This window comes from Dipodomys spectabilis, unplaced genomic scaffold (assembly GCF_019054845.1).
Source record: "Dipodomys spectabilis isolate Male_0828 unplaced genomic scaffold, ASM1905484v1 ptg000274l, whole genome shotgun sequence".
Lineage (NCBI taxonomy): Eukaryota > Metazoa > Chordata > Mammalia > Rodentia > Heteromyidae > Dipodomys > Dipodomys spectabilis.
The window spans coordinates 2,072,435-2,096,760 of record NW_024870951.1 but is presented as its reverse complement, the minus strand read 5'-3'; positions in this window follow the sequence as shown (position 1 = coordinate 2,096,760).

Here is a 24,326-nt window from a genome sequence, read left to right as displayed (position 1 = left end):
CAGGGAGCTTTATTTTTAAAATCTAGTTATATGATTTATTTATTTATTTTTATTTTTGGATATTTATTTATTTATTTATTTAATTTTTGGCCAACCATGGGGCTTTACGTCAGGTCGTGGAAACTCTGCCTAAGTTTGGATCTCCCTAGGCTGGGGTGCAGTCTCCGGACCCATAGCCGAACATGAGATCCTAGGCCCAGAGAGCTTTCAGGAAGAAAAAAAATAGCTGGAAAGCATAAAGAGTGCCGAGCTACAGAGGGCTGGGATTTTAGGATTTTTCTCTTTGCACAGTGACCATCCTGGATCTGAATGAAACTGTTGCAAAGTGGACCTGACCTGCCATTGCTGATGGCTGGTAGGCTATCAGTGAAGTTGTAGGCCAAGGCCAACCTGTCAACATAGGCCCTGGATTCAAATCCCAGTCCTGACACTAATGGCAGGAGATCACAAGAGACTCATTCCTATAACTAGGAATACTGATTGAAAGAGTAGTTCATGCATCGGTCTAGTCTAAAATTAGATGCAATAATCCTAGAATGCTGATTGATTTTAATTAATAGTTTATTAAACCTGAAAAGAATAATATTCCTTCCATGGCAGTAAAATAAATACCTAAGAGTTGGTAGGAACGTAGTAGATGTCATTCAATCATAGATAGATGGCTCTGGCACGCTTTACCAATATATATTGATTTGTTTACAACCGTCCGCCTATCTATGTATTGCTGTTTTGGCCAAACCTGGGGGTCAATCTCAGCATGTGGGAACCCCCTCACAGCTTCATTGGCAAGAGGCTGCCATTCTCAAACTCACCCATTCATGAATTGGGCCTGCTAGGCCCTGAGTTCAGATCCTAGCATCGCCAGGCATGATGGAGGACACATCTAAAATCTAGATGCTATATGGTAGGATATAAACAATGTAATAAATAGTATAGGTTTCATCAGTCAATAAAATAAATGGTAAATAAATGAATAAAACAAGAAATAAAATGAATAAACACACCAAACACAATATGGACTGAACATCTGTACGGAAAGTATAAATCCTACCTTTCAAATGTATATAAGGAGTATCTTTTCCAGGCCTGAGGCTTGATTCAACCCCCGCTATGAAGAGGGAATGGTGGAAGATCCTGAGTTACTGGTTTCTGGACCTAGAACGAGTAATGGAATGCTATCGATCTCATCCTTGAATGAGTAATTAGTGCATGATACGAGTATGAAATGATAGGCTAGACTCATGGGGTGTTGATTATTTGTAAAGAAGAGTTGATGAAGCATGACAACAAGCATCACAGTCATGAAATGGAGGCATCAGGAAAGGTTCAAGAATCGGTAGTCACACAGATTGGATTCCATCATAGATCACCATCTCTCCTACTCTATACAAATATGTACTTTTTTGCATACTACCTTCAGCTTATGAATGGATGACTATTGTGCTCCACAATCTCCCCCCGGGGAGGCTCAACCTCAGGTCCTGGAAATGGCCTAGTTCCTTTTTGGCTCACAGGCTGGTGTGCTCATATGGACCCATTTTCCAATTGGACCTGCTAGGCCCCGAGTTCAGATCCCAGCCCTGCCAAAAGATTCATCTTCATGTCAGAAGCCAATTGTTGCACCTGTTTTCCTTTCCCATGCAAGTCCTGGGTCTGAGCTATGATTTGAGAATGCGTGGGCCACCCTGTGGCCATGGGAATAAGTTATCTATGTCAGCCCAGTTATACTTGTTATCATATACTCAAAAAATACACAATACATCCATGAATAGCATACAAAATAAAGAGAATAACTACACTCGATGCATGATGCAGTCCACTCATGTATGTGGATACATATCCCATGTTTCAATGATGCATTGAGGACTATTTTGGCCTCCCTGGGACTCAATCTCAGTTAATGGGAACAGCCAAGCTCCTTAGTGGCTCACAGTCTGGTGTGATCATGTGGATCCATTGGGCAGTTGGGCCTCCTAGGCTCCGAGTTCAAATCCCAGTACTGCCAATAATTCACCCTGATGTGAGAAGCCAGTCGTTACACCTATTTTCCTATGCTGTGCAAGTTCTCGGTCTCCCTAGGATGGAAAATGTATAGACAACTCTACACTCATGAGAATAGGTTGTCATCCAGGTCACCAGAGTTATATCTGTCATCCTATACGCAAGAAAATATACAATACATCAATGAATAAGACACAAAATAAAGAGAGTGACTACACCGAAACCAAGATGTTGCCCAGCCATATTTGTCAATATAGACCCTCTGTTTAATTATGAATTTATAACTATATTGACCCCCACCAGGACTTTATCTCAGGTCCCAGGAATGGCCTAGCTCCTCAGTGGTTCACAGGCTGTTGTGCTCAAAATGACCCATTCACCAATTGGGTCTGCTAGGCCTTCAGTTCAAATTCCAGCACTGCCAAAAAATTCATTCTGATGTGAGAAACCCAAGGTTGTACATGTTTCATGTTTTCCTGTTCTGTGAATGTCTTCGGTCTCATCGAGGATGGATAATGCTATATAGGCAACTCTATAGATATGGGAACAGGTTGTCATCCATGTCAGCACAGTTATATCTGTCACCATACTCAATAAAATACAAAATACATCCATGAATATGACACAAGATTAAAAAGAATAATTACACTGAACGCAAGATGCATACCACACCTATAGATATTTTGTCTAGTGCTATTTTGTCTAGTGCTGTGGCTTCAAATCAGGCCCTGGACCAGTCCTGACATTCTAGTCTTCAAGGATGGTGAGCTTCCCCTTCTCCCCCAGTGCAACAGAGCTGCCCAGACCTGAATTCAAATCCCAGCTCTGACAAAAGATTCATCCTGATGTCAGAAGCCAGTTGTTGCACACGTTTTCCTCTCCTGTGAAAGTCCTGGGTCTCAACTAGGGTGGAGAATGCATAGGCCAACTCTATAACCATGGGAACAGTCATCATCCATGTTAGCACAGTTATAGCTGTCACCATATTTAGTAAAATACACAATACCTCCATGAATTATAGACAAAAAAGGAGACCTACACCGAATACAAAATGCTGTCCACACATGTATGTCAATATAGATCCTATGTTTAAATTATGAATTTATGACTATAGTGGACCACCTTGGGGATCAATGTCAGATGCTGGGAATGGCCTAGCTCCTTAGATGCTCACAGGTTGGTGTGTTCACCTAGACTTATTGGCCAATTGGTCCTGCTATGCCCTGAGTTCAGATCCAGTACTACCAACACGTGGATCGTGGAGTAAGAAGCCAAGTGTGAAACTTGTTTTCCTTTTCTCTGAGAATCCTGGGTGTCAGGGATGATGGAGAACATTTCTACAAATCTTGATGCTCTGTGATAGGATGTCATCAATGTAATAAACAGAATGGGTTTCATCATAGTAAAATCAACTATAAATAAATGAATAAAACAAAAAATACAAGGAACAACACTAAACATGTATGGACTGATCATCTACAGGTAAGTATAAATCCTATTTTACAATGTATGTTTCCAGAGATGGGGCTTGAATTCAGGACTAGTGAACAGTCCTGACTTTCTTATCTTCAAGTACAGTGATCTTCCCCTTCATCCACATTGCTGCAGATTTACCCAGATCCTGAGTTCAAATCCAAAGCCAGGGAGCTAATTTTTTTTTTTAATTTTCCTCAGCGTGGGGCTTGAACTCTGGTCGTGGCAACTCTGCCTCAGCTTTGATCACCCTATGCTGGGGTGCAGCAACTGAACAAACAGCTGCTCCTGTGATCCTAGACCCCCAGTCCTTGCAGGGAAAACAATGCACAGAAAAAATATGGCCTTTGTAATTTTTCTTCCTTTGCACGGTAACCCTCATGGGTCTGAAAGACACTGTTGCAAAGGGTACTTCACCTTGCATTGCTGAAGGATGGCAGACTTTCAGGGAAGCCATAGGCCTACGTGGCAACATAGGTCCTGATTTTGAATCCTCGTCCTGACACCAACCAATGACAGGAGATATTAAGAAACTGATTCCCATCCATAGGAATAACAATGGAATATTATCAATGTCACAGTTGAATGCGTTGGTCGTGAGTGATGCTGCTATAAAATTAGACTGCAATAAACCTCCAGCAGTATTCTTTCTGTTGAGGATTGTTTTTGCTATTCCGGGTCTTTTATTTTGGAATCAACCCAGATGCCCCTCAGTAAATGAATGGATCAAGCAAATATGGTATATATACACAATGGAATTCTATGCCTCCATCAGAAAGAATGATATTGCCCCATTCGTCAGGAAATAGAAAGGCTTGGAAAAAATTATATTACGTGAAGTAAGCCAGGCCCAAAGAAACATAGGTCAAATGGTTTCCCTTATTTGCAATATCTTATATATGTCTGAATCAAGCAGAAAAGATCAGATAAGATGATGTTAGGGAAATGAACCCTAAGATATGTATGCAAATGTTTTCTTTTTCTTTCATGCAATTGTCTCTAACACATTTATAAGATTATTCCTTTGTTGCTTTGTATGTCCCTCCCCCACAGTATAACCCCTGCTTTCACTGTATTTGGTGTCGGTATAATTTGTGGAGGGGAAGGGGAAAAACAAATCGTTTAAGTAGGGATACAGATGGAACCCTTGCAACAATGAGATGTACAATGTCGTAAATGAACATTACAACTTTGGTGGGGGACGAGGGGTGGAAGGATTGGGTGGGGGCGGGGAGGAGGATGGGAAGGGATGTGAAGGGGAAACAAAGGAGGAGGCTACAATGCTTGAAAAGTAATGTACTCATAATCTTGCCCATGTAATTGTAACCCCTCTGTACAGAATTTATTTTATATATATATATATAAATATGTATATATAAAATAAAATTAGACTGCATCATTTCAGGAGACTGATTGATTTTATTTATTATTTATGATGCATAAAAAGAATATTATTAATTACAGTAACACAATAACTTCAGGACACTGATTGATTTCATTAATAGTTTAAGGATGAAAACAATAACAATTATATGGAGGCATTATAAATACCCAGGAATTGGTAGGAATGTAGTCTATATAACTTAATAATATATAGACATCTCTGGTTCTCTATAAAATATATATTTATTAGGATACTGCCATCTGAATGTCAATCTATTCTTATTTTGTTAACACCTGTGGCACAATCTCAGGTTCTGCCTGTCCACTCAATTTGCCCCAGGATGGCGTGATGACACTCACCCATTCAAAAGTTTGGCCTTGTAGGCCATGAATTCAGATGCCAGCACTCCCAAGCAATGAATCGTGGAGTAAGAAGCTGATGGTGACACATGTTTTCTTTTTCTGTGAATGTCCTCGGTGTCAGGTATGAAGTAGAATACATATGTAGACCTATATCCCATTTAATCAATGTAATTAATGTTCAATGTGCCATAATAGTTAATAACATAAACGTTCAATACATGAATAAAACAAAAAATAAAATAGCTATACTTAACACAATATGGAGTCAACATATGTATATAAATATAAATCATATGTATAAATTGTACATGAATAGGATGTTTTCTAGTCGTGGGTATCAATTTCAGGCATAAGGAAAATACTTGAATTTCTTGACTTCAGGGAGGCAAGCTTTCCCTTCCCACACAGTGCAACAGAGTTACCCAGACCATGAGTTCAAATCTCAGTCCTGGCATAAAAAATGGCACCTTTATATTATGTGAGGCCCAATTCATAGGTATTTCATTATACCTCCATTTTATGAATGTGATTGTTTAAATGCTTCATAAAATATTAACTAAAATCGATCAGTGTCCTATAATATAATTGTGTATAATTTTATCCTAGAATCATAAAAGAACTGCGCATTAAATCATGACATATATCACATTCCATTGTTAATTATATGGATAGGAACAAGTTTCTTAGGATCTCCTTCCATTTGGAGGTGGCAGGACCAGGATAAGAACTGTAGGCTCCAGCTCCCACCACTTCGACCCATGGATATGGAACTCACATGTCTGTCCAAGAACATCAGCAAGACCAATGATGAGGCAGGCACCAGTGGCTTTCAGCACTCCTACTTGATACTTACAAGGCTGTGATGTGAAGATCATGGTCAAAGTCACCCTAAGCAGGAAAGTCTTTGAGACCCCTGACAAACTTCAGTGCCAACAAAGCCAGAAGTCCTGTGGCTTCAGTGTGGAGGGTGAGTCTTGAGAAAAAACGGCTCACAGACTGTGCCCAGATCCTGAGTTCAAGGTCCAGGACTGGCAACAAACAGACATACACAACTATCTGTGCAGCCATCCAGCTAAAGCAGGTCACCTTCTTTTCCCCAATTGAATTGGACAGAGTTCCATCGCAAAGGGCTGGAGGACACGCTGTCATCTTGACTCTGCCCATGCTGCTGGCATCACAGGATTCTGGCCACACCCCCATTCTTTCATGTTTCTTTCTGATCAATGGGATACAAGAATGGTGGCCCTCTCCACATTCCAGGTTTCCCATTAGCACCTAGATACCCTCTTTTAGTTTACACCACTACCAGCAGTTGAGGAAGGTAGAGATGGCTGAGTGATGAGCAAGAGACTCGATGTGACTTTGGAGTATAGTAGGAAATTGATGCGCCAGCCCACCTCCCGGCCCAGTCCCTACCTTCATGAAGTGGTGCCAGGTTTTAATCCTCAGATGATGGCTCCCTGCCAGCTGGCCTAAGGCCCCAAACAGGTCTCTGCCCCTGGTCTTCTGCTCTGGGCCCATGTATCCATAATGCCGCCGCCATTGCTGATTGCCCCGCCTGGAACAGACGCCAACAGCTTCTTCCAGCAGCACAGGCAAGTGGCTGCCCCAAAACCACCCCCACCTGGGTCAGACACCCTTCTGTGGGCACCATGACACCCTGCTTGTTTCCTCTCCTTGGCTCTGAGGAACCACCTTTCTGTCCGGCATTTCTGAAATAGAGACTCAATATATGCTCAGGCTGGGCTGGATCAGAGTCCTCCTATGTGTGACAGGTAGGTCCTCTGTAGTTGGGATGGTAGACATGTAGCACCATGCTCATTCATCTGTTTAGATGTATTATCCCAAAATCTTAGTACACAGCAGTCAATTCTTGGCCACAGGTTAACTTCTGGTTAGGGCCTCAACCATCAGACCTCAGTCTCCTCACAGGAGAGTTGTCAGGAAACAATAGATTTATATAGAGGGATCTCTAGAGCATGGCTAGGCACAGAGGGAGCAGCCTTCAGATAAGGTTCTTGGTAATTCTGTGAGCATATGACAGGAAGATACCAGAAAGGGCTGAGGTGGGACCAGTTATTAATCATGCAACAGCTGGGTATTATGAAACAAAACATGATTCTCTTTCATCATTAACCTATCCCCATAAGGCAGGGGATCCTTCAGTCTGTTGAGTTTTACAGCAGGGAAAATCGAGGCACAGAGAAGCCAGGTGACCTACTTAGGACCTCAACTTCACAGGAAGCTCAGACTGACTTCTCTACCATCCTCCCTAGGACAATGGGTGCTATTTAGTCCACTTCTTTTGATGGGGAGTCCACTTATTGTCAGTCGTAGCCCTTGAACTCTAGGCCTGGGTGCTGTCCCCAAGCTCTTCAGCTCAAGGCTACCACTTGAGCCCACAGCACCACTTCCAGTTTGGGTGGTTCTTTGGAGATAAAAGTCTCACAGTCGTTCCTGCCCGGGATGGCTATGAACCATGATCCTCATTTCTCAGCCTCCTGTGTAGTTAGGATTAGAATTCTGATCCACAGGCACCTGAATTAAGTGTAATTCTGACTCTCTCTCTCTCTCTCTCTCTCTCTCTCTCTCTCCCTCTCTCTCACACACAGGAACTTGTTGAATGGGTGCTGGAGGAGGTGGCCCAGCGTCTCCATGTGGCTGGAACACAAGGTGGCCCTGTCATTCTGGAAGTGCTCTGTGGGTCAGGGCAAAAAATTTTTTTTGGTTAGTAAATGCAAAATAAAGAACACATTCTTGCAATATATAATTGCATTCTGACACCTGACAATAGTCTCTAATTCATGTACTTTATTTATATTAGGATAGTGTGTTGAAAAAAGTTTTGTTCATTAGGTCACAGCAATTAATGTCAGGAATGTGCTTAGATGTCAGGTGAAGGCTAATTCTGGTAATTCAAACATACCAGGATTTTGTGTGCTCACTGCTAATCACAAAGACAAGGGTAGTCTAAGTGAGATTTGGAAATGTTTTTGGTCAGTCATGACACCAAAAGGCAGAGACTAATTTACAATTGTGACAGAAGAGAAGGAATGACTCCAGATGGAAGGAATAAATGATAGTAACTAAGATATAGCAGAAACTGTTCTAGAGAACCATTTTTGGTTATTGAAAAACTATTTATCAACTAGGCTTATTCCTCATTGCCTTTAGCATTCTAAATCTCTTAGGCTAGTTCTTAATCTCTGTGTGATAAATGTATCTCCTTCTATGCTGTTCTTTCATACCTGATCTCCTTTGCTTTCTAAAAATCTGTCTTTCTATATTTCTCTATGAACATTTCCTGAGACTAAATACACCTATACAGATGGCAGAGGATGCTAATGTAATAGCTCATGAGTCATTAATGTAACAACATGGAAAAGGACGACATATTCATTGCTACCTCAATTTTTCTGAAAAGCCTCATTGGCATCATTTTGTTCAAATTTCCATTCTTTGGCTACATAGTGTCTTTCAGTGCACATAAATGCAAACATGAACCTGGTCCTGGTGGTTCATGCCTGTAATCCTAGCTACTCAGGAGGTTGAGATTAGAGGATTGTGGTTCAAACCAGCCTGGTCTGGAAAGTCCATCAGAAACCCAGAAGTGGTACTTTAGCTAAAGTGGTAGATTGCTCAACTTGAGATGAAGAGCTTAGGGACAGCACCCAGGATCAGAGTTCAATCCTCACAACCAACAAAAAAAGCGAAATATGATTTTAAGTTTCCCCCAAAGGAACAAGATCAATTAACTTCCCAAGCAGAAAAAATAATTCCAAAATTATTTTTTGCTGTGTTACTTAAGTTATGGCCTTTTTGCTGGACATAGTCTTTTATTTTAAAAATTGTCAAATATTAGGTTTGCAGTAAACTTCATCTAATATTTCTTGTTTCAAATGAAAAGTCCATACATTTGGTATCACTTAGCTGTCTTACTATCTTAGTTCAAAGCCAACCCAGGCAGGAGAGTCAGTCAAATTCTTATCTGTAATTAAACACCAAAAAACAAAAGTACAGTTTTGGCTCAAGCAGTAGTGTACTTGCTTTGGGGGCAGGTGGGCAGGAAAGACAACTATTCAGGATCAGGGTCCAGCCTCTGGGTAAAGCCCCATTATCAGCACAATCCAAACAAATAAAAACCCCAAATATTTCTTTGGGACCCTCCTTAAAGGAGCACTAGTATGAGAAGAGGCACTTTTGCTTTTCATAGCCACTGGATCCTGCTTTTTTGTAATCCTTATTGCTCTGGAGAACTCAGGATCAGACGAAAGGAATTGATAGCTGTCTTCTGCAAAAAGAGAATCAGCTCAGGGATGAAATATCCATCCATAAGACACTTTAAAACCTCCATGTCTTTGTTTCTTTGCTGTAGAACAATTTTAAAACAACGTTATTTCCTTTTGTTCTATTTTGGCCTTCAAATGGCACATTATTTCTTTTTGTAATACTCTCAACTAGAAGTTTACAGAAAAGTTTTATATGAGTATAGAACACACTCGAAAAAGTCAGGGACAGAGTTTCCTTCAAGCCTTGGAATTCTTTCTTGTACATTAAAAGGAAAGCACAAGTTAACATGAACGTTGTCATTCCTCTATGTTCATTTCCTCTCCTGGGAGTTTCCACATCCAGTAGCAGTTATTTCCACTAACAATCGATGGTGCTGCCTGAGGTATGATGAAAGTTTTCTGGGTTCATTGAAATAACACAAGGACACCTTTGGACCTGAGGTAACACTTGTTTCAGAGACAACTTAGTAAAGAGAAAATATGAAATTTATGTTGCTTTTAAATACATTATCAATGACTACGTTGAGTTCAAACTTTGTAAGTTCTCTGTAAATTAAGGTGAGTTTTAAATGGGAAGAAGGTTCTCAGGTTATTCTTTTTGTGAGTGTATGTGCTGTGCATTATTTCCCAAGTGTACATGCATTAACAGTAAGGAAAACAAGAGCAATAACAGGAGAAAGAGAAGTTCTATTTTTAAGTATAAGGGTTCAATATACTATAAAAAGACTCTACTAATAAGAACATTGAAACAGGGAGTTCCGGGAAGATGGCGGAGGAGAAGCTGGAATCTGAACAAGCTCTTGCATAGAAAACAGTTTCAGAGTTCCAGTGAACAGTCCCAAGCCAGAGAATCACACCAAGTGTGCCATCACAGGACAGAGAGTTAGTCAAGAGAGGGGAAGCCAAGCAGACACATCTGAGCAGCTGCCGCTGCGGCGGCAGGGTCGCAGCGGCGACCACCGCCGCGGAGGCATACCTGAGACGCAGTCCGGGACGAAGGAGCCAGATGCAGCGGACGAGCGGATTCTACTCAACACCAGCAAGAACCGACAAGGAGCGGACAACTTCATCCTGCACTTTGCAGACCAGAGACGACCCGGGATCCAAGACTCCACGTGAGTAGAAGCCCCACTTCCTCACTCCTTCTCTGAGAGCAGAGGAGGGAAGGCCACCCCTCCCCTCCCCCCCCAGCACCGGTGATCTCCATCTTGGATACCGACAAAGCTCGGAGGAGCGGCTAGCTCCAGCTCAGGCCTTGGAATAAAACGAGTCATTTAGCAGGTCACAAGAACTTAACGGCGAAGTGACCTCACAGACTCAGTTCCATCCAGGGAAAAGTCACCCAGCTCAGGCGCCAGCCATTGGAGTGGCTCTCCTCACTGGGTAACCAGAGCCAGAGGCTGCCCCTCCCTCTAGCAGCCTCAACAATCAATTGAAAAACAGAAACCCTGAGAATGGCTCCAGGATGGGTGCTGTGAGTTTTTTTTTCACAAAATAGCCCCAGGGAAAAGCTACTGTTCGTTGAAAGGCCTCAACTCTACCCAGAACCTAGCCTCATCACTGCATCCCCCTCTTTTGTGATTCTCAAAGCAGATCACCCTCCCAGTAAACTAACCTGGGAGGGGGATCTCAAAATCTTGGGTAAAGCAGAGCATTTTTCTGCCTGTTCCAACAAACTGACTTAAGAAACCAATCAAGCCACAGGACCTCAAGCTGACCAGAGACTCCAACCAGACTCTGATTACAGACAAAAGGGAAATACAGGACTCTCCCCAACCCTCCCCCAAAAAAAAAAAAAATCAAAGAACTTTTTTTTCTTCTTCTTCTTTTCCTTTTTTTCTTTTTCTTGTTTTGTTTTTTTTTCATTTTTTGTTACCTTATATATATATAAAATTTTTTTTGCTTTTCTAAAACTTTTATTAATCTTTAATTTTTGCCTCTTCTGAAAAAATAATTGTTTTCCATTAACTTTTTTTTTTTCTCCTCTTATAATTTTTATTTTAGGAATACGTGAATGTGTGTTTTCTTTTCTTTTCTTGTCTTCTTTCTCTTTTTCTCTCATTCTTAATTATCTTTTTGTTTTTTTTTCTAGCTCTACTGAACTTCTGATCTTTTCTTCTCACTTTCCTATCCTTTCCATCTTTTCCTCTTTGTTCATCTTTATGTGACTTAACTCTTGTCCTGCACATCCTCAGATAAACCCGTAGTTAACCAGTAGACCCTATCCCCCATTGTGTACACACTTAATCCACAAACTTATTACTCAATTCAAAACCTCTGAGACTTAAATTCATTAATAACAGTACTACCTCTTTATACCTATATTTTAAGCATTTTTTTAAAGTTTTTCTCATCTCCTCTATGTCCCTCCCTTTCTCTCAACATATACATATTCTTCTATAAATAGATGGTCTTTTAATCTCTAAAATAACATTAATTTTTACGTTCCTATTTTATTTTCTGGTCTCTTTTCATTCCCCTTTCCCTTTCTTCTTGTTCTCTCTCTCTCTACTTACATCCTACCAAACCTATTTCCTGCATTGTGATTAGGACATAGTTAACTCTCCCTGTGCCTCCCCACACCAATCTATTCCTATTTTTTACCCACATCTCTCCCTAACCCTAATAATTTCTGGTTTTCCAAATTCTTCTCTGCGGTTCGAAGTCCTTTAACATATAGTTGTTTGATGTCGAATAGATGTATCTGTTGAACTAGATTGTATCTGTAGACTATTGACTGTACAAATGCAAACTTTGGTTGATGGTTGCCTTAAGATAGTGTTCTAGCACAAAACTGGTGCTATCTTCATCTCAAATGGGCAGAGTAAGCCGGAAAAACACAAGAAAAATGGCAAATTCGGGTATCTCAATTCCCAATCCTGATAATCAGGGGTTAGAACAGATAATGAATAATCCAGAGGAGAGTTCCCAAACAGCTCTACAAACACTGCTGGCAAACATGATAAATGAGAAGTTTGACAACGTACAAAGGACTCTGTAGGATCGTGATAGGGAGAGAGAGGAGGCATCCCAGAAGTTTATACAGGAATATCATAAGCGTGAGGAAGCTACTCAAAAACTGATACAGGATTTGCGTGAACAACTTCAGAATACTCAAAGAGAAAGAGAGGAATGGCGTGAGCAGGCTGAGAACACTCAAAGAGATCTGCAGGAATCTCACGAACGGGAGGAAGCTAATCAAAGAGTAATACAGGAATTGAGAGACCAGGTAGAGAACACACAAAGATCACTAAAGGCATTCATGGAATCCATTAACAAAGAGCTGAAGGAAGTCAGGGAGACCACAAAGGGAATGCTGAATGGAACCCAACAGAAGGAATGGGAGCCCAAAGAAACCATAACCAATCAACTAAGTGATTTGAGGACAAACAGTGAACACCAAATTAAGGAAGTAAAGAAATTCATACAAGACCTAAAACAGAGCTTCAACAAAGAACTTGAAGCCATCAAAGCTGACCAACTAGAAGGAAAAGAGATAAAAAACAAAGTAGAGAGTCTTGACAGCAGGTTAGACCATGCAGAAGATCGAATCTCAGGGATTGAAGACAGCCTAGATTTATAGAGAAAGAACATACAACCATCCAAGACAAGTCCAAGAAATATGATAGATCTATCCAACACCTGGAAGACACCATCAGAAGGCCTAATCTAAGAATAATGGGTGTAGACGAGCACCTAGAAACAGAAGTTAATGGTCTAGGAAATCTGTTTAACAGGATCCTAGCAGAGAACTTCCCAAACATGCAAAAAGATAGGCCTGTCCAGATACAAGAAGCCTTTAGAACCCCAAATAGACCAGACCAGAATAGGACATCCCACCGTCACATTATAATCCACACAGGATCAACTCAGAACAAGGAAAAGATAATTAAAGCTGTCAAAGAGAAAAGGGTAATCACTTATAAAGGGAAACCAATTAGAATCACCTCAGATTTCTCAGCAGAGACAATCAAAGCAAGAAGAGCCTGGAATGATGTATGCCATGCCCTAAAAACGAACAACTATCAACCAAGAATACTGTACCCAGCTAAACTCTCCTTCATAACTGAAGGCCAAATAAAAACCTTCCATAGCAAAGAAAAATTGAAACAATACATCTCCACCAAACCAGCCCTACAAAAGATTCTTAAAGATGTCCTACACATAGAAAACCAACAAGACCGCAATAAAGGCCAAGAAACTGCACCCAAACTGAGAATCCAAGAACCATAGGAAGAACCCAGTTTTCGCAGCCCCCAAGAAGGTGGATAACATGGCAGGAACTCCCAAATACCTCTCAGTCCTATCTCTTAATGTTAACGGACTGAACTCTCCAATTAAGCGACATAGACTGTCGAGTTGGATTAAAAAACAAGACCCTTCTATCTGCTGCCTGCAGGAGTCACATCTTGCCCGTAAAAACAAACACATTTTCAATGTTAAAGGCTGGAACAAAATCTACCAAGCAAACGGACCGCATAAACAGGCGGGAGTTGCAATCCTAATATCAGATAAAATAGACTTCAAATTAAAATTCGTGAAAAGAGATAAAGAAGGTCGCTACATACTAATTAAAGGATCTCTCCTTCAGGAGGATATTACAATTCTAAATATCTATTCGCTAAACAATGGAGCACCCAAATTTATCAAAGAAACACTACTTTCCCTCAAATCCCATATAGATCCAAAGACATTAATTGTTGGGGATTTTAACACACCACTCTCCCCACTAGATAGATCAACTCGGCAAAAACTCAACAGAGAAACCGCAGATCTAAACAGCTGCATAGATCAACTAGACTTAACAGACATCTACCGAACATTTCACCCAGCAGCATCAGAATACACGTTTTTCTCAGCAGCACATGGAACGTTTTCTAAAATAGACCACATTTTAGGCCACAAAGTAAACTTGTCTAAATTCAGAAACATTGAAGTTATACCTTGCATTCTCTCAGACCACAAGGGAATAAAATTAGAACTCAACACCAAAAGCTACCAAAGAAAGTCCAGTATCACATGGAGGCTGAACAACACACTGCTGAATCAAGAGTGGGTCATGGAAGAGATTAGAAAGGAAATTCAAATGTTCATGCTATTCAACAAAAATGAACACACAAATTACCAGCTCCTCTGGGACACAGCAAAGGCAGTACTCAGAGGCAAGTTTATAGCTCTGAGCTCCTACATCAACAAATTGGAGAAATCTGAAACTAGCAATTTAATGACACATCTAAACCTCCTTGAAAAAGAGCAGCAAGATAAACCCCAATCCAGTAGACGGAAAGAAATAATCAAAATTAAATCAGAATTAAATGAATTAGAATCCAAAAAAACTATAGAAAGAATCAACAAAACAAAGAGTTGGTTCTTCGAAAAACTTAACAAAATTGACAGACCCTTAGCAAATCTTATCAGAAAAAGAAGAGAACACACCCAAATTAATAAACTCAGAGATGAGAATGGAAACATCACCACGGAAACAAGCAAGATTCAGAACATTATAAGGGAATACTTCTCAAAACTTTATGCTAGTAAGTTTGAGAACTTGACAGAAATGGACCTCTCTCCTAGCAAATATTGACATGCCAAAACTAAACCAAGATGAGGCAAACTATCTTAACAGGCCCATATCAAGCATTGAAATAGAAACAGCAATAAGAGACCTCCCAGCTAAGAAAAGTCCAGGACCAGATGGTTTCACAGCGGAATTTTACAAGGCCTTCAAAGCAGAGCTCACACCATTTCTCCTCCAACTCTTCAATGAAATTGAAAGAGAAAGCTCACTACCGAACACATTCTATGAAGCCATCATAACCCTCATCCCAAAACCAGGCAGGGACACGTCAAAGAAAGAGAACTATAGACCCATTTCTTTGATGAACATTGATGCAAAACTTCTCAACAAAATTTTGGCCAACCGACTTCAACAATTCATCCAAAAAATCATACACCACGATCAAACAGGATTCATTTCAGGGATGCAAAGCTGGTTCAATATACGCAAATCAATTAATATTATTCATCACATCAACAGGAGCAAGAATAAGAACCACATGGTTATCTCAATAGACGCAGAAAAAGCATTCGACAAGATCCAACACCCCCTTATGATGAAGGTTTTGGAAAAATTAGGAATCCATGGAACATTCCTCAATACAATAAAGGCTGTATATGACAAACCTACAGCCAGCATTATACTCAATGGTGAAAAACTAAAGCCATTTCCTCTTAACTCAGGAACAAGACAAGGATGCCCACTCTCTCCATTTCTCTTCAATCTAATATTAGAATGCCTAGCTACAGCAATAAGACAAGATGCAGACATAAAGGGGATCCAAATAGGGAAAGAAGAAATAAAACTCTCCCTCTTTGCAGATGACATGATCTTGTATTTAAAGAATCCCATAGACTCCACTCCCAAATTACTCAAGCTGATTCAAAACTTTGGCAAAGTAGCAGGTTATAAAATTAACCCCCAAAAATCAATGGCTTTTCTGTATGCCAACAATGAGAAAAGTGTGGCTGAAATTAGGAAAGCAACTCCATTTGTAATAGCCCCACAAAAAATAAAATACCTAGGAATTAACTTAACTAAAGAAGTGAAGGACCTCTATGATGAAAACTTTAAAATCTTGAAAAAGGAAATCAACACAGAACTTAAAAAATGGCAAAACCTCCCATGCTCATGGATTGGAAAGATTAACATCGTGAAAATGGCAATACTTCCCAAGGCTATCTACAAATTCAACGCAATACCTATCAAAATTCCACCCTCATTCTTCAAGGAAATAGAAGAGGCAATCCAAAAATTCATATGGAACAATAAAAGACCCCGAATAGCAAAAACGCTCCTCAACGGAAAGAACACTGCTGGAGGAATATCAATACCAAATTTCAAACTCTAATATAAAGCCATAGTAATCAAAACAGCTTGGTATTGGCATAAGAACAGACCTCAGGACCAATGGAATAGAATTGAAAACCCAGAAATGAACCTACAGACCTATAGCCATCTAATCTTCGATAAGGGAGCTAAAACAATAGAATGGAAGACAGACAGCCTCTTCAGTAAATGGTGCTGGCAAAACTGGTTAACTACATGTAGAAAACTAAAGCTAGATCCTTATATATCACCCTGCACCAGAATCAACTCCAAATGGATCAAAGACCTTGAACTCAAAGCAGACACTCTGAAAACATTACAGGATGGAATAGGAGAAACCCTGGGTCTCCTTGGCTCAGGCTGAAATTTTCTGAATAGAGACCCGGAAACACAACAAATCAAAGAAAGGCTGGACAAATGGGCTTGTATAAGGTTGCAGAGCTTCTGCAGGGCAAATGACATAGCTAGCAAGATCAATAGAAAGCCCACGGACTGGGAGAAGATCTTTACTAGCCATACAACGGACAAGGGTCTCATATCTAAAATATACTTGGAACTCAAAAAATTAAACCACCCAACAACAAATCCTCAAAGAAACAACTGCCCAATAAGTAAGTGGGCGAAAGGCTTAAAGAGAAGCTTCTCTGAAGAAGAAAGAAGGATGGCCAATAGACACATGAAGAAATGTTCAACATCCCTAGCCATAAAAGAAATGCAAATCAAAACAACATTGAGATATCACCTCACTCCAGTTAGAACGGCAAAAAATCAAGAACTCTAACAACAACAGATGCTGGAGGGGATGTGGACAGAAAGGAACCTTACTTCATTGTTGGTGGGAATGTAAACTTGTTCAACCACTTTGGAAAGCAGTATGGAGGTTCCTCAAAAGACTCCACATAGAGCTCCCCAATGACCCAGCAATTCCACTTTTGGGCATTTACCCAAATGATCACAAACAAGGCCACACTAAAGCTACCAGCACAACTATATTTATTGCAGCATTATTTACCATAGCTAAGACATGGAACCAACCTAGATGCCCCTCAGTAGATGAATGGATCAAGAAGATGTGGTATATATACACAATGGAATTCTATGCCTCCATCAGAAAGAATGACATTTCCCCATTTGTTAGGAAATGGAAAGGCTTGGAAAAAATTATATTAAGTGAAGTAAGCCAGGCCCAAAGAAACATAGGTCCCATGGTTTCCCTTATTTGCAATATCTAGTATAGGTATGAGTCAAGCGGAAAAAGTCAGATAATGTGATGTTAGGAAAACGAAACCTCAAATATGTATTTTAATGTTTTTGTTTCTTTCATGCATGTGTTTCTAACGCATTTATAAGATTATTTCTTTGTTGCTTTGTATGTCCCTCCTCCACAGTGTAACCCCCGCTTTCACTATATTTGATGTCAGTATAACATGTGGAGGAGATGGGGGCAAACAAGTCGTTTAAGGATTCAGGTGGACCTGTTGCAATAATGAGAAGTACAAAATGTCATGTCAAAACCAGCTTTACAATGTCGGTGGGGGGGGGCTATGATTGGGTGGGAGGGAGGGGGGAGGCTGGGAAGGGAGGTGAAGGGTAAACAAAGGAGGAGGCTGCAATGCTTGGTAAGAAATGTATGCATTATCCTGCCCATGTAATTGTAACCCCTCTGTACAGTATGTTCTCAAATAAAATAAAATAAAATTTAAAAAAAAAAAAAGAACATTGAAACAATAAAGCCAAGTCTAGTATGTAGATTTATGGGAGTGATATAGAGAAAGCATTACTCCTACGTGGAACACGAATTCTGAAGGCACTCCCTTTCTAAATCATGCTTGCTAATCAAGCAACTTTGTAGAAAGAACAATGGAAGTATAATTCTGCTTCCAAAAAAAGTCAAACATGAGTATGGACATAACTGGGAAAAAAAGTCCATCATGAGAGAGTAGGGAATATACTAGCAATGAACTGGTGACTAAGATGACATTTCTTTTTCTTTCCTTTGCTTATATATTTATTTTGGTGGTGGTCTTGGCACTTGAAATCTGGACCTGGGCACTTTCCCTCTGCTATTCCGCTCAAGGCTAATACTCTACCACTTGAACCACAATGCCACTTTCACTTTTCTTGCAGTTAATTGGAGAAAAGAGTCTCTGGGACTTTCCTACCTGGGCTGGCTTTGAACCCCAATCCTCAGATCTCACCACCACCCAGCTTAGGATCACATTTCTAACAGTGTACACTCAGCATATGTAATTTTGTACATTCATCTATCTTTATATGAATTCTGGAGTTAAAAATCTGGGCTACAACTTCGACTTTACACTCACAAAAATGTTTGTAGTTTAAAAGCTGATTCTACTTGATAAATAAAACCTATGAATATAAAGGAGTCTGGGAAGTTCAGTTTGCATCCTGCCTGGGCAGAAAATTTTTGAGACACTATCCATAATTAACCAGCCAAAAGCTGGATTGGAAGAATGGCTCAGGTCATGGAAAACCAGTCATGAGCAAGATTGATAAATAAGAGCTTGAGACTTTTGCATACATACATACAAACATAATCATAAACACAGAAGCACTTAAATGTGCACACACAAATACACAAATGATACAACTCTAAGAATATATAGAAAATTTAGAAAGCAATAGAAAATATGTCCTGAGTAAGACTAGAATCAAGTGATAATTTTTAAAATTAGAAAATCCACAAGTGACCTTTCTTCAAAAAAGTTTGAGAATATTAAATAGGTAAGCTAGAGATAGTAAGAGAGTCAAATAATGAATATTAAAGGGATTGGATACATGGAGGAATGAATCAGAGAACCCGCAGGTGCATTTGAAAATGTTCATATCCTGTGTCAAATGTTAGAACATCTTTGAAAATAGTACATGAACAGTCTGAGAAGTCTAGTGGATAATATCACTGGAGAAGTTCAGAATTGCTAGTCTATATCTAGATTAAATAAACCAAGAAACCATGGCAGGGCAATGTTATACAAGGCTACAATTCTAGCACTCAGACTGACAGGAGATTAGAGAGTGGAATTACATAGTGATACTTTCCCTGGACTAGGTAGTATAATTTTGTCTTAATACAACAAACCAAACAAGAAAGGAATACACAGATGGAAGTTTGGGCTAATTTTGTCACTATGTTTTGAGAAGTCAAGATTCCAATTACAATGGAACTCATATATAATCCTCAGTTGTGTTTGCAATGCTGTCTTCATTACAGAACATTTCTAGATGCAAAATGGCTCTTGATTCCCATCCAAAATTCTCATCCAAAGTTATCATAATCCTGTTGGATTCCAAAGAATTGATGAAGGATTACAAAAGCTTAAGCCCAGAGAAAAAGCAAAGTTTGTCTAATGTATGTCTTTATAGATATTGCTAAATTAGAATTTAGATTTAAAATAAATGTTTTTGTTTTGTTTTTATTTTCATATTCTATAAGATACTACAAAATTCTTTTTAAGTAGAGGGTTTAATTGACAAATTTACAAATGAGTCTTGCATTCTAGTTGCCTAGAATATTCTTTCAAGAGAGTTATAATTAGAACTTCATAGATAATTCCAACAGTTCATGTATAACATGATAATGTGAATAATGTAGACAGAGTTGTCAACATATAGATGATGTTAATTTAGAAAATAGCAATTTTTGAGGCTTTGGTGTAACATGGTATGAAGAGTATAATTGTATGACATCTTCTTTTTTCTACCTGTATGTAACACAGAAAGCAATTTCCTAAATTATGTGCCTCTGTGTACAATGAGAAAATTGCTAGGTTTGGGGTTTGTTTTCATTTTTGTTTTTGTTTTATTGATTTGTCATAAGGCTTGAACTCTGGGCCTGGACACTGTCTCTGAGCCTGTTTATCCTCAAGGCTCGTGCCATACCACTTCAACTTCAGTGCCACTTATTTCTGGCTTTTTTAAGAAGTTTCTTGGAGATAAGTATCTAGGGAACCGTCCTCCCTGGGTGGGTTTTGAACTTTAATCTTCCGATCTTACCATCCTAAATATCTATGATAGTTAAAAAGCATAAGTATAAATAATAATTGCAAGTGTTCTGATTTCAATAATACCAGTGGGGGCACATGATGTAATCCAGTTTATTGTGGTGTTCTTTCCAGAACATGGAGGGCATCACATTAGCAGAGGTGTAGTATTTTTTTCACAATAGAGATAAGCTATTCGTGATATGAATTAAGGGAATTTTGAGGTGTACCCTACTAGTTGGAAACTGTTGGGCTAGGATGACTTTATGGCATAAATCTTAGGATTGATGGTCATAGAAATAATAACTTACTCTGATAAACAATTGCTTATTCTTGAAGAATTAATTATTACAGGTGCATCATAGTTTTATCCTCTACTAGAATGTGGCTATTTTTCTGTTGATTTCTCAATCTGTAACACCCCATTGGAAACTGCATCTATTGCAGAATTTCATAACATGCCAACAGGTATGGAATGTTCAGAATTTGAAAATGAGTAGGTATCAGTCATCAGAATTTGGAAGAACACATATATTCTCTCCTCTTAACAACTTATTTACTTTTAAAGTTATGGGTTTCCATACAATTAAATTGTTTTTGGTTTGAGTATGAGAAAGTACTAAATTGATTCTTTTTTCAAAATATTGTCAAGTATATAGTGAAAATATTGACTAGTTGGATTCAAGTTGATGGTCCTCTGATTAATTAATTCAAATTAGATGCAAAATAGTACTAATTTTTTAAAAGTTACTACATAAAGAATAATATTTACTATACCAATACAGTGAAATTTTTTCATGCAACTTATTTTTTTAATTAATTTTATTGTCAAAGTGATGTACAGTGGTATTACAGTAATTGTAAGGTAGTTAATACATAACTTTTCAAAGGTGTTAACCCCTCCTTCATTTTTTCTCACAGTTTTCCTTCACCTCAATACTCCTCAAAAGTTGTAATGTACATTTCCAACATATTGTCTTGTGAGTATTGCTATTTCATTGGTTTACCCTTTGTCCTTTGTCTCACCATTTTGTTGTTCCTCTTTCCTTCCCTAATTAAGGTAAATGTATACACAATACACAGGGTACCAAAATCAAATACAGCCGGGGACAAACCATAGGGGAAAAAAACCAAAGAAAATAGAAATCACATAGTACATTAAAAACACAAACCGCTCATAAAAATCTGTTTCCATATCTTGCAGTTCATTTTGTTCAGCATCAGCTTATATAGTCATATATATGCATAACAAAGACATTGGAAAATAATAGTTTCATGGACACTATACCATGAAAACAGCATGTTAACAGTTTTTGATGGTAAAGTTGGAATTAGCATTGGTAAATTCGCGATTCTGATAAACGAATTTCAAAAGAGTTTTAAAATTATGCCAGGTAAATTTTAATTGTTCAAACTTTTTAACAACTTAGCCTATTAACGAAATTTAAAATTGCCTGGGAAAATAGGCTTTCATGCAAAGAAATCCATGGAGACTTAGCTGAGAGGGAGCAATGTGGGTGAAGATGGCTCATTTTCACACTAAAAAAACAAACCTCATAAACCTTGCTATTAATCCTATAGGTTCCCTTGAGAATTATCCTTACCCAGGACATATACTCTCACTGTGTGAAACAAGGTTGTAGTGGAATTTAAATTCAAACTTCTTTAAAAAAAAAAGACATCAAAATTTGTGAATTGACTTTAATTACCAAACAGTAATTCTCTGAAAAAGATAATTTGGGTCAAAATATTTAGAGAGAAAGTGCCCTCAACAATGAAAGAAGGTATTGGGTATACACTTTTCTGTTTATAATACTTTACACAATGTCTTTGCATGTGAAGCACTGAAACAAAAAAAAAATATCTGATTGGATACCTCAAACCAATGGTTTCACATTTCTAAGTAGCTCACAAAATATAATATCCTTATTAACATGAGATAGTGAAGACTTCTCTTATTACAATAGCCAAAAAGTTTTGGGATCAGAAAAGAATTGAGCAAATTGAAAAGGTAATAAAAGGTGTTCTTAGAAGCCCTAGCTAAGAGTATTGGCTTCAGCAGTAGAGGGATTCCAAAACTTTTTGATATAGATTTTGTTAATATATTTGCTACCTAAAGTGATTTTACAGAGCCTATTTGTCTCACTACAATGTAGAACAGATTGAATGAAGACATGAACATAAATCCACAACCAAATAAAAGAGTTTAAAAAGAGAAACCATGAAGATGTAGCATTGGGGGAGGCCTTATACTCCTTCAGCTTCACTAGACTTGCAGCCAAGAAGGTATGATTAATTGGAAATCAAGCAAGAACTATGAGGAGGACATAGAACTAGGACAAAGAAGTATTGACCCTTGTAACAGACACTGTCATGCAAGTTATGGGTGATTTAACTCTATTTTTCTCCATACATCTTGTTGAGCAAAAGCAAGACCAAGAGAATGTAATCTATTGAATTAATTTTGGAAAGAATAACTTTGTTCCTGATATGTTATCTAAGGAGAGTCTTACGAGAGAAGATTAAAGTGGAGTATACATCCTCTAAGCACCTTGTTAGCAAAATATATCTTTTAGGTTAGAAGTGATTGAACCAAAAAGTGGGGGAGTAATTATTTTGTGACCCTTTAGACACAAGAAGACTTTCAAGGTAAAAGAAAAAAAGTATAGCTAAATTTTTGTGATCACAGCTTCTTGGACTGGTTTTATGGAGACAAAGTTTTACATTAGAGTTTGTCCTCATTAACATAGATGTTAGGTTTTCGTGGCAACCAAATGCAAGAGTGAAGTTTAATGGACTCTCTTGGATAAGTAACAGCATGGTAGAAAAAAACGGCAAATAATATTTAGTAAATTATTTTGGCTAATTATTTTGCCAGAACAAAGAATGAAAGATATAATTCAAAATCACTTGACTTAAAAGTATGAAGAAAGAGTAGTGAAGAGAGAGGAGAGAAAACATAAAGGACTCTTCTGTCTCCAGTGGAGTAATGGGTTCTTGATTTGTTTCTTCCATTCTATCTTCACAAGCTATCAAGCGTGCTGAGCACTGGAGTATCCATTGCAGACAAAGAGAACTCACAGTAGAAAATATTTACAACAGATGTTGGTGATTCTTAACTTTAGACAATCTATTTAAATCTATTCAAAATTCTCTGATACCCCAAACTGCCCTCTTTGAACAACTTTGCTTGCTTTTCCCAAGACTACCCTTCATTAACTATTTAAAATTTTGAGACGTCATATTCATCCTCTCTAGAGATTGCTGTTTGTTTGTGTTTTTTGTGTGTTTTTGTTTCGTGTTTTGAAACTAAATCTCAAAAGGTTGTGCAAGTGTATTACAATAAATATGTCCATCAAATTGTCCAATATTCCTGGATCAGAGTGACTCCTTCTATCATTCTCAGCCAACCCCTTCTCCAAGATTTATTTCAGATTTACTACTTCCTTTATCATATGTGTACATTGAGTATTCTAGCTGTCCTTGCCCCTCGTTCCATTTTTCATTCATTCTATGTCTTTCTTCTCTGGTTTCAACTTCCTGATAGTCATTCTGTTAAACTGTCTGTTAATAAGTTGAAAGGTTTATATACATTCCATGGAGTTTCAATCCTGCTTATACTTGAACTGATGTCAGTTTATATTTCCACAATTCCCTCATCTGCAATAACAATTTGCAAGACTGGAGACATGAAGCACCAAGACATGATTTTATTCTCATCCATTTGGAAGATTAATCTTTAGTCAACAAGAAAGTTTAAAAATGGCTTAGAATATATTCCTAACTACCAAATTTTAGAAATGGCTTTGTAAAAAGGCTTGTGATTATTTTATTTTACATGGGATAATATTTTCTACTACCTATAAGTTTTTGAAAAAGAAGAAAACTACTATGATTTACTACTATAGAGGAATATGAGAGAAATAGAAG